Source organism: Saimiri boliviensis, chromosome 21 (genome assembly GCF_048565385.1).
Source record: "Saimiri boliviensis isolate mSaiBol1 chromosome 21, mSaiBol1.pri, whole genome shotgun sequence".
Classification (NCBI taxonomy): Eukaryota; Metazoa; Chordata; class Mammalia; order Primates; family Cebidae; genus Saimiri; species Saimiri boliviensis.
In genome coordinates this window covers 13,584,526-13,603,133 of record NC_133469.1, presented here as the reverse complement: position 1 = coordinate 13,603,133, position 18,608 = coordinate 13,584,526, and the positions used below count along the sequence as shown (strand labels likewise).

General features: G+C 48.5%; 1 protein-coding gene across 2 annotated transcripts in view; it reads right to left on the bottom strand.

Annotated features, from left to right (window-relative positions):
- The window catches only part of LGALS2 (galectin 2), a 31,867-nt gene that overhangs the window by 10,004 nt on the left and 3,255 nt on the right, over positions 1 to 18,608 (bottom strand). The gene's annotated exons all lie outside the window — the stretch shown is intronic.

Below are 18,608 nucleotides of genomic sequence, written 5' to 3'. Positions count from 1 at the left end.
CACATAGTGAGACCCTGTCTCTATGCGGTTTTTTAAAAATATATTTTAGATTAGCCAGGCATGGTGGCACACATCAGTAGTCCCAGCTACTCAATGAAGTAGGAGAGTCACTTGAGCCCTGGAGGCCCAGGCTGCAGTAAGCCATGATTGTGCCACTGTACTGCAGCCTGGGTGATGGTGACTGATCCTGTCTCAAAGAAAAAAAAAGAAAGAAAGAAAGAGGGCCGGTTGCAGTGGCTCACGCCTGTAATCCCAGCACTTTGGGAGGCCGAGGCGGGTGGATCATGAGGTCAAGAGATCGAGACCATCCTGGTCAACATGGTGAAACCCCGTCTCTACTAAAAATACAAAAAATTAGCTGGGCATGGTGGCGCGTGCCTGTAATCCCAGCTACTCAGGAGGCTGAGGCAGGAGAATTGCCTGAACCCGGGAGGCGGAGGTTGCGGTGAGCCGAGATCGCGCCATTGCACTCCAGCCTGGGTAACAAGAGCGAAACTCCGTCTCAAAAAAAGAAAGAAAGAAAAGAAATCCCGATACTCACATCTGCAACCTTGTCCCCTTAACAATGGCTACTTCCTGCAGGTGTTACTTTCTGAATGGCTACTCTTTGCACTTTCCAAACCACTTTCTCCAGCCCTTATCATTATAAACTCACTGTCAGTTCTGAAGGGAACCTCTGTTCTCACCCCATTTTTCATGTAGGGAATTAAGGATCCCAGGACTCACACAATGAGAAAGTAGCAGAGTTTGCTGTCTGACAACCAACCCTGCTCAGACGCCTGCCAAGGCGTGTGGCACTGCCCTCACTAAGCGAAAAGAACATTTGACCTCCAGTGTGACCTTGAGCCCTCTGTGTGGTGGCCGCTCCTGAGATGGCACCAGCGATCGCCAGCTCCTGGTAATCACACCCTTGCATACTCGGCTCCCTTGAGCATGGCTGGACATGGTAACTTGCTTCTAACTAAAAGAATACTAGCCGGGTGCAGTGGCTCACACCTGTAATCCCAGCACTTTGGGAGGCAGAGGCAGGTGGATCACAAGGTCTGGAGTTGGAGACCAGCCTGACCAATATGGTAAAACCCCGTCTCTACTAAAAATACAAAAATTAGCGGACGTGGTGGTACGCACCTGTAGTCCCAGCTACTTGGGAGGCTGAGGCAGGAGAATTGCTTGAACCTGGGAGGAAGAGGTTGCACTGAGCTGAGATAGTGCCACTGCACTCCAGCCTGGGTGACAGTGCAAGAATCTGTCTCAAAAAAAAAAAAAAAAAAAAAAAAGAGGCTGAACATGGTGGCTCACGCCTGTAATCCCAGCACTTTGGGAGGCCGAGGTCGGAAGATCACCTGAGGTCAGGAGTTCAAGACCAGCCTGGCTAACGTGGCAAAACCCCATCTTTAAAAATAAAAAAAATAAATGAAATAAAAAAGAAAAAAGAATACTAGAATATGGCAAAAGTCATAAGATGTCACTTCCAAGGTTAGGTTACAAAAACACCGTGGCCTCAAGTGTCTCTCTCGCTCTCTGCTCTGCTCTTGCGCTGGGGAAGAAGCAATGAAACCCCGCTGTGAGGAGCTCTATGAAGAGGCTCATGTGCCAAGGAAATGATGTTTCCAGCCAACCACCGATAAAGACCAGGACCTCCCAACAGCCACGTGAGTAAACTTAGCATTGGATCTTACCGCACACCAGCCTGGAGACCACTCATGCAGCTGACACCTGACCACAGCCTTGCGTGAGCCGGAGCCAGAGGCTCCCAGGTAAAGCCCACCTACATTCCTGCCCCAAAGAAACCATGAGAAACGTGTTTCTAATTTTAGGTCCCTACCTTTTGGGTTAATTTATTACACAGTGATAGATAACTAATATGCTTTGGCAAGCAATTGTAATTGGAAGGTTGGTAGGAGAAATGATATTCATGAAGGCCTCCCTCCTGACCAAAGAATCTTCGGCTGGGCATGGTGGCTCACGCCTGTAATCCCAGCACTGTGGGAGGCCAAGGCAGGTGGATCACGAGGTCAGGAGTTGAAGACCAGCCTGGCCAAGATGGCAAACGCTACTAAAAGTACAAAAATTAGTCGAGTGTGGTGATTGCCACCTATAATCCCAGCTACTCAGGAGGCTGAGGCAGGGGAACTTGAAGGGAGGGGTGGAGGTTAAACTTGAACCTGGAGGGTGGAGGTTGCAGTAAGCTGAAATCACACCAACTGCACTCCAGCCTCGGCAACAGAGTGAGGCTCTGTCTCAAAAAGAAAAAAGAAAAAAAAGAATGTTTGGTCCATACATGTCCACAGACATTTTATAATACTACACTGATTTTTTTTTTTTTTTTTTTGAGTGGAGTCTCACTCTTATCTCCCAGGCTGGAGTGCAATGGCGCAATCTCAGCTCACTGCAACCTCTGCCTCCTGGGTTCAAGCGATTCTCCTGCCTCTGCCTCCTGAGTAGCTGGGATTACAGGCACCTGCCACTGTGCCTGAATAATTTTTTTTGCAGTTTTAGTAGATATGAGGTTTCACCATGTTGGCCAGGCTGGTTTCAAACTCCTGATCTCTGGTGATTCACCTGCCTCAGCCTCCCAAAGTGCTGGGATTACAGGCGTGAGCCACCGAGCCTGGTCCCACTCACTCGTTCTTCGTCTTCTTTGTTTACTAGTAAATATACTGAAGGCTCTAAATTTTCTTCTGGCCGCTGCTTTGCCATTTCTCACAGGTTTTGAGGTGTTCCACTCAATACTGTAAATGTTACCCTTGAATTAAGCCAGATGGTCAGCAAGTTGTTCTCGGCCTTCAGTAAGAGTGCTCAATAAATATTTACTGACTGATTAACTGAATAGCAGTCATCCTTACCATCACCATCCGGGAGGAGTTCGAATGTGAAATGTCAGTAATACAGGATTGGCTAAGTAATAATAAATGATGCTACAGGCCAGGTGCCGTGGCTCACGCCTATAATCCCAGCACTTTGAGAGGCTGAGGTGGGCCGATTACCTGAGGTCAGGAGTTCAAGATCAGCCTGGCCAACATGATGAAACCCTGTCTCTACTAAAAATACAAAAATTAGCAAGGCATGGTGGCACGTGCCTGTAGTCCCAGCTACTTAGGAGGCTGAGGCAGGAGAATCAGTTGATCCCGGGAGGCAGAGGTTGCAGTGAGCCAAGATCGTGCCACTGCACTTCAGCCTGGGCGACAGTGAGACTCCATCTCAAAAAAAAAAAAAAAAAAAAAAGTCACTTGGCAGCTGATACAGGGCTCAACTCTTGGCTCCACCTCTTCCTAGCTGTGTGACCTTGAGCCAAGTCAGGTGACCTCTGAATTCAGGTTCCTCGGGTGTGAAATGAGAACACTGAGTGTTATGAGGATGAAGAGAGCTAAAGCCCAGCCCTTTGTTAATACTTAATGGACACTATTTATTATTATCGTCAGGAGCACAGTGCCCCACCTGTATCAGCTATGGAGGAAGCAGTCACCTCCACCTGGCAGCTGTGTTTCAGCCCTAGGGACTGTGGGAACGTTCTGCTTACAGGCCCCCAGGGCCCCATTATGACTTCCGTGTCCCTGACACACTTCCACCTCCACGAGCCCCTTCCTGCACACATATGCATAGGAACTTGATATACATAAATATATGTGCACACATATGTAACTCTATCTTACAGCTTCATCAAACGAACATATTCATATACTAAAAATTTGGGAGCCAGGTACAGGGCTCACTCCTGTCATCTTAAAACTTGAAGAGGCCAAGGCAGGCAGATCGCTTGAGCCTAGGAGTTCAAGACCAACCTGGGCAACCTGGCAAGACCTAATCTCTACAAAGATAATATGTTGCTATTTTTATTTTGAGATGGAGTTTTGCTCTTGTCACCCAGGCTGGAGTGCAGTGGCACCATCCTGCCTCACTGCAATCTCCATCTCTTGGGTTCAATGATTCTCCTGCCTCAGCCTCCCGAGTATCTGGTATTACAGGAGCATGCCACCACGCCCAGCTAATTTTTTTTTTTTTTTTTTTTTTTGTGACAGAGTTTTCGCTCTTGTTGCCCAGGCTGGAGTGCAATGGCACATTCTCGGCTCACTGCAACCTCCGCCTCTCCTGGGTTCAAGCAATTCTCCTGTCTCAGCCTCCCAAGTAGCTGGGATTACAGGCATGTGCCACCACGTCTGGCTAATTTTTTGCATTTTTAGTAGAGACGGGGTTTCACCATGTTGGCCAAGATGGTCTCAATCTCTTGACCTCGTGATCCACCTGCCTCGGCCTCCCAAAGTGCTGGGATTACAGGCGTGAGCCACCGCGTCCGGCCCCAATTTTTGTATTTTTAGTAGAGACGGGGTTCACCATGTTGGCCAGGCTGGTCTCAAACTCCTGACCTCAGGTGACCCACCTGCCTTGGCCTCCCAAAGTGCTGGGATTACAGGAGTGAGCCCCGATGCCTAGCTACAAAAGATATTCGAAAATTTGCTGGGCACGGTGGAGCACACCTGTAGTCCCAGCTACTGGGGAGGCTGAGGTGGGAGGATCACTTGAGCCCAGGAGGTCAAGGCTGCAGTTAGCCCTGGTCATGCCACTGCACCACAGTCTGGGTGACAGAGTAAGACCCTGGTCTAAAATATTTATATTTTTATATATATATATATATTTTATATATTTTTTTTTCTTTAACCTAAAGCTTTTTTTTTTTTTTCTGATTGTATAAGAAATTTCTTGGCCGGGCGCGGTGGCTCACGCCTGTAATCCCAGCACTTTGGGAGGCCGAGGCGGTCGGATCGCAGGTCAAGAGATCGAGACCACCCGGGCTAACACAGTGAAACTTCGTCTCTACTCAAAATACAAAAGATTAGCCGGGCATGGTGGCGTGAGCCTGTAGTCCCAGCTGCTTGGGAGGCTGAGGCAGGAGAATCACTTGAACTTGGGATGCAGAGGTTGCAGTGACCGAAGATCGCGCCACTGCACTCCAGCCTGGGACACAGAGCGAGACTCCATCTCAAAAAAAAAAAAAAAATGTAAATGACAACATCCCATTCTCCTGCTTTAAACCCTCCAGGTAGGCCGGGCACGGTGGCTCAAACCTGTAATCCCAGCACTTTGGGAGGCCAAGGCGGGTGGATCACGAGGTCAAGAGATCGAGAGCATCCTGGTCCACATGGTGAAACCCCGTCTCTACTAAAAATACAAAAAAGAATTAGCTGGGCATGGTGGCGCGTGCCTGGAATCCCAGCTACTCGGGAGGCTGAGGCAGGAGAATTGCCTGAGCCCAGGAGGCGGAGGTTGCGGTGAGCCGAGATCGTGCCATTGCACTCCAGCCTGGGTAAAAAGAGCGAAACTCCGTCTCAAAAAAAAAAAAAAAAAAAAAAAAAAAAACCCTCCAGGTTTCTCCTTGTACTTAGAACAAAATCTAAACTCCCCTCTCAGCTGACCAGCCCCACGAGATCGGGTACTGTCCTGTAGCCCCATCTCACCCCACTGGCTCCCTGGCCACGATGACATCCTTGAATCCACCAGGCTCATTCTGTCCTTCTGTCCTGTTCCCTCCACCTGGGACTCTTCTGCAGCTCTTGGCTGGACTGAGCTTTTCATCATGTCAGTTTTAACTCAAAGGTGGGTGGATGGAAGGACAGTTGGGTGCTGTGATACTATTCTATATATACATAAAATAGGTTTTTGCCCATGGTTTCTGGCTCATAACTCACAGCCTTTGTTAGTGTCTTGTTATAATGTTGGGGTGCTTTTGGCCTCAGGAACAGGCTCAGAAAACAGACTCTCTTCGCCTGCTCTTCCTTCACCTGCTCCTCTCTCTCCTCAGGGTAGGAATTTTCCCCTGCCTTTCTGTCTTAGAACAGAAATTCTGGCCAGGTATGGTGGCTCATACCTGTAGTCCCGGTACTTTGGGAGGCTGAGGCAGGCAGATCACTTGAGGTCGGGAGTTCGAGACCAGCCTGGCCAACATGGCGAAACCCTGGCTCTACTAAAAATACAAAAATGTTAACCGAGCATCGTGGTGGGCACCTGTAATCCCAGCTACTCAGGAGGCTGAGGCAGGAGAACCACTTGAACCCGGGAGGCGGAGGTTGCAGTGAGCTGAGGTCATGCCATTGCACTCCCACCTGGGTGACAAGAGTGAGACTCTGTCTAAAGAAACCAAAAAGAACAGAAATTCTTCCTTGAAGGAATGCTCTGAGCTACTTTGTCTGATTATGGGTCATAAGACCCTCATTTCAGAAGGGGTCCTGCCCCACCCTTGGAGTAAGAAGTGCTGCACAGAGAGGCCAAGAAGAATCTGAACACACAGGCCTTGTTGGGGTTCCACACTAGTCCATTAATATTCAATCAGATCTTTTTCCCCATTCACAGTTCTACTCAGAGGTCAATCATGCCGGCACAACGAAGTCCCCCAAAAAGGCCCAGGGGGATAGAGTTTGGGCAGCTTCTGAGATAGCTGAACACATGGTGGTTTCTGAGGGATGGGACCCCCAGGTGAGAGGTGGGGGAAGTGCCACGTCCCTTCCCTGTAACCTGCCCTACGCATCTTTTCATCTGTATGTTTTTAAACATCCTTTATAGTAGACCAGTAAACCTAAGTGTTTCCCTGAGTTCTGTGAGCTACTCTAGCAAATTAACCGAACCCCAAGAGGGGTTGTGGGATCCGCACTTGAAGTCCAGACGGATGGATGGATAGATGAATGGTTACATGAGCGGATGAAAAGGTGAATGGTGTCTGGCGCAATGGCTCACACCTGTAAATCCCAGCACTTTGAGATGGATCACCTGAGGTCAGGAGTTCAAGACCAGCCTGGCCAACATGATGAAGTCCCGTCTCTACTAAAAATACAAAAATTAGCTGAGCATGATGGTAGGTGCCTGTAATCCCAGTAACTAGGGAGGCTCAGGAAGGAGAATCACTTGAACCCAGAAGGCTGCAGTGAGCTGAGATTGCACCATTGTACTCCAGCCTGGATGACAGAGTGATACTCTATCTCAAAAAAAAAAGAAAGGTACATGACTAATTGGGTGGATGGGTGAGGAGGTAGGGGGAGGGGTGGACGGGTGGACGGCGGACGGGCAGCTGGAAGTACTCATCATAGAGCCCCAAAGGGGCTCCGATCCATTGAGGCACAGCCCCTCCCTCCCTCCCTCTTGTCCCCTCCCCGGTGTATTATCTCAGCCTTTTGAACCAGGAAGGCTCCTTCTCAGGGCCACACCGACTTACGCACATGCGGTGCTGGATGGATCTGCGGAAAAGATCATCATGTTCTGTGTGTAGCTTCTTGTAAGTGACAAGAAGATTCTTCATCTCTGTGTCTTTAGAAATTGAAGAGGTAAACCGAGCCGCTCCTGTGACTTGGGTGGTCCTTCAGTGCTCTTCCTCAGAGAGGGAGGCCTGAGTCCTGAGCACAGTGAGTGCAATCCCTTCTCCCTGGCCCAGGCCACGCTGTCTTTCCATGGACAATGGAGCCTTTTTTTTTTTCAAATGGAGTTTCACTCTGTTGCCCAGGCTGGGGTGCAGTGGTGCGATCTTGGCTCACAGCAACCTCTGCCTCCCAGGTTCAAGTGATTCTCCTGCCTGAGCCTCTCAAGTAGCTGGGATTACAGGCACCTGCCATCATACCGGGCTAATTTTTGTATTTGTAGTAGAGACAGGATTTCACCATGTTGGCCAGGCTGGTCTTGAACATCTGACCTCAGGTGATCCACCTGCCTCAGCCTCCCAAAGTGCTGGGATTACAGGTGTGAGCCAGCATGCCCAGCCTGAGCCTTCTACAGCTTAACTGCCCAGTCCCAGCTGTCCACGCGGGCGGATACCTGGGAATGGTGAGGAGAGAGTAAAACAGCAGAAGCAACGAGGCAGCGCTGCTCACCCCAGCATTCCCACCTGCCCCCAGCGTCTGGCAGGATTACATCTGCCAAGGGCAGGACTACATCCGCCTCCATCTTTGTGTCTGCCAAGCCGGGAGAGGGGCACGTAACTGCCTCTACTGTGGTAAACAACCAGAGGAGGTCCTCCGCCAAGTTCGGCGCTCGTCTCAGGAGCACACTCACTCCCAAGGCTTCTGGTCCACGCTGAGCACCCAAGGCCACTGGAAACTCCCCTCTTCTTGCAGTCTGTCCCTGAGGACAATCCTGTCCCTCTCACAGTTGGCCCTGGCTCTGCCCTGCTGCAACACTGCTCTCCTGACGGCTGCAGTCTCAGGACCATCTGGGCTCCTGCCACCCCCGCAGTACCCGCTACCTACGTAAGCCTCCATCCGCCAGGAAAAGCAGCCAGAAGACCCCAGGGCCTCACCTCCTGGAATCAGAATCTGAAGGATTCCAGGGGCCCCTAAAATCAACAGGTGCAGGCCTTCAGGGAAAGGTCCATTTCAGAAGCTGACCCTTTCTTTTTAGGATGGGAGCAGGACCCGGGCCCCATCATACCCTTGCAGGGCAAGTTCAAAACCCTAGAGACCCACCGAACAGACCAGTCATGAATCCTGACCTAATGCCCAGAGCCCCTGGGGAGACCACAGGCCGCAGGAGAGCAGATGAGACTGTGGCTGGGTGTCCAGAGCTGCCGCCGACTCAGGCACCTTCGTGGAAGACACCAGCCTCCAGTCCTCTCTGCCTCTTACCGGCTGTGTGACCTTGGGCAGGCCAGGTAGCCTCAGTTTCCCAGCGAATGTATGTAATGGGCTTGGCATACAGAACATGGCACAGAGTAGGTACTCAACTATTATTACTCTGTGTTTAATCGCTAGTTGTCTGGCAGTTACTGAGCATTCCACACACACACTGGGCCACTTCGAGGCCTCTCGCCTGCGTCGTGAGCTTACTAATGAGGTGCTCACTGGGACCTGCCCGGAGCCGGCATTCGCTCCTCTGCACACGTGACAGTGACAGCCCCAACCCTCGTTTCCCAGCTGCAGCAGAAGAGGTTGGGCATGGTGTCCTCGAGCTCGATGTCTAAGGATCTCTGGGTCTCAGTCTTTCCCTCGGCCACCTCCTCCTGCCCCTACCACCCACCTCCCAAGCTGAGGGTTTCACTGGCCTGCCGTCATTCCTGGCAGAATTCCAGAGTCCTCCAGGCCTTCCCTCTCTGGCCTTCACACTGCACATCCTCAGCCCAGCACAGGAGTCAATTTGCCAAGAGGTTAAGAGACCTCAGCACTGGTCCTCCATTTCCTAGCAGGCCACCGACACGTGTTTGGCTTTATAAGTTAAGGTTTCAACTCTTGGCCAGGCGCCGTGGCCCACACCTGTAATCCCAGTACTGTGGAAGGCCGAGGCAGGCAGATCACCTGCGATCAGGAGTTTTCGACCAGCCTGGCCAAACACGGTGAAGCCCCGTCTGTACTAAAAATACAAAAATTAGTGGGGCATAGTGGCTCCTGCCTGTAATCCCAGCTACTCAGCAGGCTAAGGCAACAAGAATCATTTGAACCTGGGAAGAGGAGGTTGCGGTGAGCCAAGATTGAGCCGCTACATTCCAGCCTGGGAGACAGAGCAAGACTCCATCTCAAAAAAAAAAAAAAAAAAAAGTTTCAATTCTTGTATAGTATGCTGCTAGTGGGAATATAAAATGTTGCAGCTGCTATGATAAATAGTTTGGCAGTTCCTCAAAAAGCTAAACATAGAATTACCATATGATCTAGCAACTCCACTCCCAATTATGTACATCCCCAAAGGAATTGAAAGCAGGAACTCAGACTAATATTTGTAAACCGATGTTCATAGCAACGCTATCTACCAGACCAAAGGGGGAAAAACCCAAGCATCTACCAACAGATGAAAGAAGCTGGCCATGGTGGCTCACACCTGTAATCCCAACACTACGGGAGGGCGAGGCAGGAGGACTTATTGAATCCAGAAGTTCGAGACCAGCATAAACAACATCGTGAGACCTTGTCTATAAAAAAAAAATTAGGCCGGGCGCGGTGGCTCATGCCTATAATCCCAGCACTTGGGGAAGCCAAGGCGGGTGGATCACGAGGTCAAGAGATTGAGATCATCCTGGTCAACACGGTGAAATCCCGTCTCTACTAAAAATACAAAAAAAATTAGCTGGACATGGTGGCACGTGCTGTAGTCCCAGCTACTCGGGAGGCTGAGGCAGGAGAATTGCTTAAACCCAGGAGGAGGAGGTTGCAGTGAGCCTATATCACGCCATTACACTCCAGCCTTGGGTAACAAGAGCGAAACTCCATCTCAAAAAAAAAAAAAAAAAAAAAAAAATTAATTAGCCAGGTGTGGTGGCACACACCTGTAGTTCCAGCTACTTGGGAAGCTGAGGTGGGAGAATCATTTAAGCCTAAGAAACTGAGGCTGCAGTGAGCTGTGATTATACTACCATGCCCCAGCCTGGGCAACAGAGCAAGACCTTGTCTCAAAAAAAAAGACTAGCTGGGCACAGTGGCTCACACCTGTAATCCCAGCACTTTGGGAGGCCAAGGCGGGCAGATCATGAGGTCAGGAGTTCAAGACCAGCCTGGCCAATATAGTGAAACCTTGTCTCTACTAAAAACACAAAAATTAGCCAGGCATGGTGGTACGTGCCTGTAATCCCAGCTACTTGGGAGGCTGAGGCAGAAGAATCACTTGGGCCAGGCGTGGTGGCTCAAGCCTGTAATCCCAGAACTTTGGGAGACAGGGGCAGGTGGATCATGAGGTCAAGAGATCGAGACCATCTTGGTCAACATGGTGAAACCCCGTCTCTACTAAAAATACAAAAATTAGCTGGGCATGGTGGCGCGTGCCTGTAATCCCAGCTACTCAGGAGGCTGAGGCAGGAGAATTGCCTGAACCCAGGAGGCAGAGGTTGCGGTGAGCCGAGATCGCGCCATTGCACACTCCAGCCTGGTTAACGAGTGAAACTCCATCTCAAAAAAAAAAAAAAAGAATCGCTTGAACCCAAGAGGCAGAGGTTGCAGTGAGCTGAGATCACACCACTGCACTCCAGCCCGAGTGACAGAGTGAGACTCCATCTCAAAAAAAAAAGAGGATAAACAAAATATGGCGTATACAGACAACGGAATATTATACAGTCACAAAAAGGAGTGAGGTGCTGATACATGCTATATGCTACAGTATAGATGAAACTTGAAAACATTTGGCTCAATGAAAGAAGCCAAACGCAAAAAGACAAATATTATTTGATTCTACTTATATGAAATATTTACAATAGATAATTTATAGAGACAGAAAGTAGATTAGAAGTTACCAGGGGCTGAGGGGATGGAAGAACCGTAGAGTTATTGTTTAATGGGTGTAGAGCTTCTGTTTGGGGTGATGAAAAAGTTTTAGGAATGGACGGTGGTGATGGTTGCACAACATTATAAATGTAATTAATGCCACCAAATCACATATTTAAAGATGGTTAAAATTGGCCAGGTGTGGTGATTCATGCCTGTAATCCCAGCACTTTTGAGAGGCTGAAGCAGGTAGATCACTTGAGGTCAGGAGTTCGAGACCAGGCTGGCCAACATGATGAAACTCCCTCTACTAAAAATTCAAAAATCAGCTGAGTGTGGTGGCGCATGCCTATAGTCCCAGCTAACTCAGGAGGCTGAGGCACGAGAATTGCTTGAACCAGGAGGCAGAGGATGCAGTGAGCTGAGGCCGTGCCACTGCACTCCAGCCTGGAGACAGAGGGAGACTCTGTCTCCAAAAAAAAAAAAAAAAAAAAAGATGGTTAAAATGGAGGCAGGCATGGTGGTGTGAGACTGTAGTTCCAGCTACTCAGGGAGCTGAGGTGTGAGGACTGCATGAGCTCCAGAGTTTGAGGCTGCAATGAGTTTTGATTGTGCCACCGCATTCTAGCCTGAATGACAGAGTGAGACCCCAACTCAAAAAAGTTGGTTATGATTGAATAATTTTGTTATATATATTTTGCCACAATTTTTAAAAATTAATAGTGGTGGTTTTTTGTTTTTTTTTTTTAACAAGGTCTCACTTTGTCACCCAGGCTGGAGTGCAGTGGCATGACCACGGCTCACTGCAGTTTCACCCTCTGGGGCTCGAGTCATACTCCCACCTCAGGACCCCAAGTAGCTAGGACCACAGGCGCATACCACCACAATTTTTATATTTTTGATAGAGCCTGGGTTTTGCCAGGTTGCCAAGACTGGTCTCATACTCCTGAACTCAAGTGATCCACCTGCCTCGGCCTCACTAAATTCTGGGATTACAGGCATGAGCCACCTTGCCCAGCCTTTATAATGTAATATACCAACACTTTTTCACACTTTAAGTGGGCGAATTGTATGGTGTGTGAGTTATTTCAATAAAGCAATTTTTTTAAATCGTGGTTTCCCTGGAGTTCATAATAGCAACTTATTTTCACTGCCTTTCAAGGCCCCAACTTTTTTTTTGAGATGGAGTCTTGCTCCGGTCACCCAGGAGCACAATGGAGCGATCTCCTCCGCCTCCCAGGTTCAATCGATTCTCCTGCCTCACCCTCCCAAGTAACTAGAACTACAGGCACCTGCCACCATGCCCAGCTGATTTTTGTATTTTTAGTAGAAATGGGGCTAATCTCAAAATCCTGACCTCAGGCTCCCAAAGTGCTAGGATTACAGGCATGAGCCACCACACCCAGCCTAAAGCCCCAATTTATAAGGTGAGTTCCACACCCCTGCCACGAAGTACAGCCACCACTTTATTTTTTTATTTATTTTTTTCTTTTTTGAGACAGAGTCCTGCTTTGTCGCCCAGGCTGGAGTGCAGTGGTGCAGTATCAGCTCACTGCAACCTCTGCCTCCTGGTTCAAGCGATTCTCCTGCCTCTGGAGGAGTGATTACAGCCACTTTTTTTTTTTTTGAGACGGAGTTTCCCTCTTGTTACCCAGGCTGGAGTGCAATGGCGCGATCTCGGCTCACCACAACCTCCGCCTCCTGGGTTCAGGCAATTCTCCTGCCTCAGCCTCCTGAGTAGCTGGGATTACAGGCACGCGCCACCATACCCAGCTAATTTTCTGTATTTTTAGTAGAGATGGGGTTTCACCATGTTGACCAGGATGGTCTCGATCTCTTAACCTCGTGATCCACCCGCCTCGGCCTCCCAAAATGCTGGGATTACAGGCTGAGCCACCGCGCCCGGCCCCAACAGCCACCACTTTTTTAGGTGGTTGTCAAGATTTAGATGTTTGAAGAGAGAAAGCATTTGCCTCCCCCTGCTGGTCACTAAAAGAATAATCTAAATTGGGAAGAAAAACCGCTTGCCAATTGCTGAACCTCTCTACCTTAAAAAAAAATGACAAATTAAGACAAGCATGTGATTAAAACTTCACACAGCTCAAAAGAGTTTTACAGGGAAAAGCAAGTCTCCTTTTTTTCTCAATCCGCCACAGCCAATATCTTTCTCATGCTTCTTTCCAGGGATACTCTGTGTGCCATGCAGGTGAAAACATGCCAGACACACTGCTTTTTTTTTTTTCTTCCAGACAGGGTATCACTCTGTCACCCGAGGATGGAGAGCAGGGACTCGAATATGGCTCCCTGCAGCCTCAACCCCCAAAGCTCAAGTGATTCTCCTGCCTCAGCCACCCCCCTACCCCAGGTAGCTGGGACTACAGGTACCTGCCAACACATCTGGCTAATTTTTACACTTTTTATAGAGACAGGATCTTGCCATGTTGCCCAGGCTGGTCTTGAACTCCTGGGCTTAAGCAATCCTCCTGCCTTGGCCTCCCAAAGTGCTAGGATTATAGGCATGAGCCACCATGCTAACAGCGTATCTTGGAAATTGTTCCATATCAATGAACCACTTTTCTTTTTTTTTTTTTAATTTTTTTTGAGACAGAGTTTCACTCTGTTGCCCAGGCTGGAGTGCAGTGGTGAGATCTTGGCTCACTGCAACCTTCACCTCCCAGGTTTTTCTCCTGCCTCAGCCTTGTGAATAGCTAGGATTACAGGCATAAACCACCACATCCAGCTAAGTTTTTATGTTTTTAGTAAAGACAGGGATTCCACCAGGTTGGCCAGCCTGGTTTTGAACTCCTGACTTAGGTGACCCTCCTGCCTCAGCCTCCTGAAGTGCTGGAATTACAGGCGTGAGCTACCGTGCCCGGCACACTTTTCTCTTTCTAAAGGCTGGGACGTATTCCACCTTAGACATTTTCACCCAGTCGCCTGCTGGTGGACATTTAGGTGTTTCTAATCTTTGACTTTTGCGAGCAAAGCTGCATGATCATCTGTGAACGTGGCCCTCTGTGCAAGTGTGTCATGATTTTCAGGGGATAACTGAGCACTGACTTTGTGCTTGAACCTGGGAGGCGGAGGTTGCAGTAAGCTGAGATCTCGCCACTGCACTTCATCCTGGGCAACAGAGCGAGACTCCGTCTCAAAAAAAAAAGAAAAGATACACAACCCAGCACTACTGGGAATTCCCAGGATACGACACTTCCCCTGATGAAGGGGATACTGAGGTGGCCAAGGCATTTTGAGACCCCACTAATGGCAGGTTGAGTTGAGCATACACTTAATTTGAAATTGGCCAGGCATGGTGAGTCATGCCTATAATCCCAGCACTTTGGGAGGCTGAGGTGGGTGGGTCACTTGAGGTCAGGAGTTTGACACCAGCCTGGCCAACATATAGTAAAACCCCGTCTGTACTAAAAATATATTTTTAAAAAAAAAGAGCCAGGCCTGGTGGTGTGCACCAGTAATTGCAGCTACTCAAGAGGTTGAAGCAGAAGAATCACTGGAGTCCAGCAGGTGGAGGTTGCAGTGAGCCAAGATCACCCCACTGCACTCCAGCCTGGGCAACAGAATGAGATCCCTCCTCAAAAAAAAAAAAAAAAAAAATTGAAATCAGTGAGTTATAGTTTTACGGTTCACAGTCACTTATATGATAGCTACATGATTGCTAGTGGTCCTAGAGTAGGAATGGCTTCCAGAAACACTCATCCTGACCTAAATGTGCAGGGAGAGGAGTCACTCTGTGACCACAGTTTATATTCTAGATGCCTGACATGCAAAGAATGTGGTCCAGGGAGGAGAAACAAGATCTGCATTTATTTATTTCTCACTCTAAATAAATACATAATTTTGCATTAGTAGAGAAGCAGAAGCTAGTTTGTAGAAAATTCTTCCAATTGGCCAGGCGTGGGCTCACGCCTGTAGTCCCAACACTTTGGGAGGCTAAGGCAGCCGGATCACAAGGTCAAGAGATTGGGACGATCCTGGCCAACATGGTGAAACCCCATCTCTACTAAAAATACAAAAATTAGCCGGGCATGGTGGTGTGCACCTGTAGTCCCAGCTACTTGGGAGGCTGAAGCAGGAGAATCGCTTGAACCTGGGAGGCAGAGGTTGCAATGAGCCGAGATTGCGCCACTGCACTCCAGCCTGGTGACAGAGCAAGACTCCGTCTAAAAAAAAGAAAAAAAGAAAATTCTTCTAATGATCAGATGCATTAAATTATAAATGGATGATTCAGTTCCCATTGATACTTGATTAGAACAGAATTCCTGCCTATGGGGAATATAGTTAATAACGTTGCATATGTAATTACAAGTGTACCACACAAGATTTGGTTTTTTGTTAGCAATCACAGGCTGTCAAATTAATCAGAATACCTTTGTTGTACAGCACAAACCTGAAGCAGTGCTGCAAACAGCAAACGTTCTACACCTCATGATTTGCATGGCACACACGACGTGATACACGGGGCTGTGTCTTGGCATGCAACACATTACCAACAACACAAGATGACACTGAGAAAAACTTCCCCAAAATAAAAAAGTAAAAAACATTTTTCGAGCAACCATGCCAGAAAGCTGACTTTTCTTTCCCTTTATAGAAAAGATAAGCTAGAGGCTGAGCGCGGTGGCTCACGCCTGGAATCCCAGCACTTTCGGAGCCTGAGGCAGGCGGATCACCTGAGCCTGGCCAACGTGGTGAAACCACATCTCTACTAAAAATACAAAAGTTAGCCAGGCATGGTGGTGCATGCCTGTAATCCCAGCTACTCTGGAGGCTGAGGCAGAATCGCTTGAACCCAGGAGGTAGAGGTTATAGAAAGCCGAGGTCAAACAGATGCACTCCAGCCTGGGCGACAGAGACTCTATCTCAAAAAAAAGAAAATATATACCCAGGTATGGTGGCACACACCTGTAATACAAGCTACTCAGGAGTGTGAGGCAGGAGAATCGCCTGAACCTGGGAGATGGAGGTTGCAGTGAGTCTACATTGTGCCACTGCACTCCAGCCTGGGCGATGGAGCCAGACTCCCTCTTAAAAAAAAGAAAGAAAGAAAGAAAATATAAGCTGGGAATGGTGGTACATGTCTGCAGTCCCAGCTACTGGGGAGGCTGAGGCAGGAGGATTCCTTGGGCCAAGAAGTTCAAGGCTGCAGTGAACTATGATCATGACACTGTACTCCAGCCTGGATGACAAAGTAAGAACCCATCTCTAAAAAAATAAAAATAGAGTCCAGGTATGGTGGGTCATCCTGTAATTCCAGCACTTTGGGAGGCCAGGGCGGGCAGATAACTTGAGGCCAGGAGTTCGAAACCAGCCTGGCCAACATGGTGAAACCTGGTCTCTCCTAAAAATACAAAAAAACAGGGCTGGGTGTGGTGACTCATGCCTTAAATCTCAGCACTTTGGAAGGCTGAGGTGGGTGGATCACCCAAGGTCAAGAGTTCGAGACCAGCCAGGCCAACATGGTGAAACCCCCACCTCTACCAAAAATGCAAAAATTAGCCAGGCATGGTGGCACATGCCTATAGTTCCAGCTACTTGGGTGGCTGAGGCAGGAGAATCACTTGAACCCAGGAACCAGAGGTTGCAGTGAGCTGAGGTCAATGCCACTGCACTCCAGCCTGGGTGACACAGTGAGACTCTATCTCAAAAAATTAAAAATAGAAATAGAATGTAAAATAAAATCATTGCTACATAACAAGCATGTAGCCCAAGATTGTAGAGAAAATCTATCACAGAGGCATGTCAGATGCTTAAGTAAAAATATCTTATCGTTCTGATTTAATGATTATGGTATTTGCCAACATTTTAAAGTCTGTAATTTATTTCTCACTCTAAATAAATACATAATTTTGCATTAGTCATTTTATATCCTTTTTTCTCAGAAGTTCCACAATTTTTTACAAGTTTCAGGCTCCACAAAACCTGAATTCATCCCATCCTGATGTAAATGTATTTCTTAAATTGGGTATCTACCATAAAAGATGAAAACGCTGTGGACTAGATAGATGATCTCCAAGATTTCTTCCCACTCCAGAATTCTCTAACTCTGTGAGCACTGCATTCTGATCCCCTCCCCCCAGCAGCTGCAACTCTGAAAGACAAGGAAGTCCTTCCTTGGAGCTGATCCAAGTCTTTCCTGCTGTTCTTGAAGTCTTTGTCCTGCAGAAAGGCAGGGAGACAAAGTGCCAGTGTGCAGGCTGCAGGGAGGACAAGGCGGGGAGAGGTGAAGACAGGTGCTTTGAAGGTATATGCTTTGGGGGAAGGGAAGCAAAAGGGTAAGACCAAAGCCCTAAACCGAGGGAATGAACCTGAGGGCCTCTCCCAATAGACCAATAGCAGCCACCATTTGGAGCCTTTTTTTTTTCTTTTTGAGACAGCGCCTGTCTCTGTCGCCCAGGCTGGAGTGCAGCAGCGTAATCACAGCTCACTGTAGCCTCAACCTGCTGAGTCCAGCCATCTTCCTACCTCGCCTCTCAAGTACTGGGGACCACCATGCTGGACTAATTTTTAAATTTTATATGGAGACAGGGTCTCACCATATTGCCCAGACTGGTGGAGGCTTCTCTATTTAGAATTGATAGAGTGCCTACCATGTGCTAGGTAATCTACATGTTATTTCTTTTTTGTTTGTTTGGGTTTTTTTTGTTGTTTTTTTTTTTTTTTTGAGACCGAGTTTCTCTCTCGTTACCCAGGCTGGAGTGCAATGGCACGATCTCGGCTCACCACAACCTCCGCCTCCTGGGTTCCGGGAATTCTCCTTCCTCAGCCTCCTGAGTAGTTGGGATTACAGGCACGCGCCACCATGCCCAGCTAATTTTTTTTTTGTATTTTTAGTAGAGACGGGGTTTCACCATGTTGACCAGGACGGTCTCCATCTCTTGACCTCGTGATCCACTCGCCTCGGTCTCCCAAAGTGCTGGGATTACAGGCTTGAGCCACCGCGCCCGGCGTACATGTTATTACTAACCCTCCAGCAACCGAGGCTGGGGAGGTGAAGTGACTCACCCAAAGTCACACAGCGCTGCACTATCCTGCCCTGCACTTCCTTCCCTCCAGCCTTGCCATCCTCCCCTCTGTTCTAAAGACTTTATTTAGCAGTGACACTATGGTGGCTCACGCCTGTAATCCCAGCCATTTGAGAGTCCCAGGTGTGTGGATCACCAGAGGTCAAGAGTTCGAGACCAGCCTGGGCAACACGGTGAAACCTTGTCTCTACTAAAAATACAAAAGTTAGCTGGGCATGGTAGTGCATGCTTGTAATCCCAGCTACTCGAGAGGCTGAGGCAGGAGAATCGCTGGAACCCAGGAAGTGGAGGTTGCAGTGAGCCAAGATTGTGCCACTGCACTCCAGCCTGGGTGAAAGAGCGAGATTGCATCTCAAAAATAAATAAATAAACAAACAAGCAAAATTAGCTGGGCATGGTGGCGTGTGCCTGT